Raw genomic sequence first — 1,143 nt, 5'->3', positions numbered from 1 at the left:
TCTGTAAAGCCATTGTAGCATTACCATGTCTTTGTCTGTTTCACACTCCATTCATTTTAGAAGCAAGTCACTAAGTCCAGCCCATATTCAAGAGGAGAATAATCAAAGCTTACTTTCTGGAGTGATAAGTAGTAAGAAATGTGTGGACATAAGTTAAAAACCACTGCACTAATTAAAAAATATTTAGGAAGTGATTCCTTGAGATCATGCAAATATCTTGTTTCTCCTGAAGATCTCTCACATTAATTACAGCATCCATCAGTGAATTCTGTTTGTGGCAGGCATTATTGTGGTATTCTGAAATTTTCTATTTCTTTCTATATTTATTATTTGTATTTCTTCTATATTTATTATATGGAATTGGAATGGTGTTTTCCTTTCCTACACATTTATTTGTGTTCAGCGATTTTGGGGTTATAATACAAATGTAACATTATTCATTTGTTGCTCATATTGATCCAAGTTTATTTACTGGGTTCAAGTTGGCTCTTGTGTCCTTTTGAAATGCCTCCACCATAAAATTTTTTATTTCCTCTTTTTGTTTTTGTTTTATAAAGAATTTCCTAAATTTTGACCATTTCAAGGTGTTTGTCTTTTTTTGCCTCAACCCTAGAATCAGCTAAATTTTGAAATGTAGTTACTTTCATTTAGTTCAAAATAATTATAATTTCCGTTGAGACTTTGTTCTTGATCTACAAGTTATTTGGAAGTGTGCTTTTTAAACTCCAAATACTTTAAGATTTTATTAATAAGTTTCCACTATTAATTTCTAGTTTATATTCTGGTATAAGCAGCTCAAATAGTGTAGTGGCTTATATATTGGGCTGCTAACCTGAAGGTCAGCAGTTCGAAACCACAAGTTGCTCTGGGGAAAAAAGGTGAGGCTTTCTACTCCTGTAAAAATATACAATCTCTAAAACCACAGGGGTAGTTCCACCTGTTCTATAGTGTCACTATGAGTCAGAGTTGATTTGATGGCAATGAGTTTGGTTTGATTTTTTGAATTCTGGTATGATCTAAGAACATATAACTTTTAGTCTTTAAATTTGTGAAGGTTTGTCTTTTGGTAAAGAATGTGGTGTATCTTGGTAAATGGCTGAGATTTATTCAATGACAATATGGACTTTCTAAACGTGGCCCTCT

This window comes from Echinops telfairi, unplaced genomic scaffold (assembly GCF_000313985.2).
Source record: "Echinops telfairi isolate 266 unplaced genomic scaffold, ASM31398v2 ScPeMD7_818;HRSCAF=1258, whole genome shotgun sequence".
NCBI classification, from domain to species: Eukaryota; Metazoa; Chordata; class Mammalia; order Afrosoricida; family Tenrecidae; genus Echinops; species Echinops telfairi.
This window is presented reverse-complemented; position numbering follows the sequence as displayed.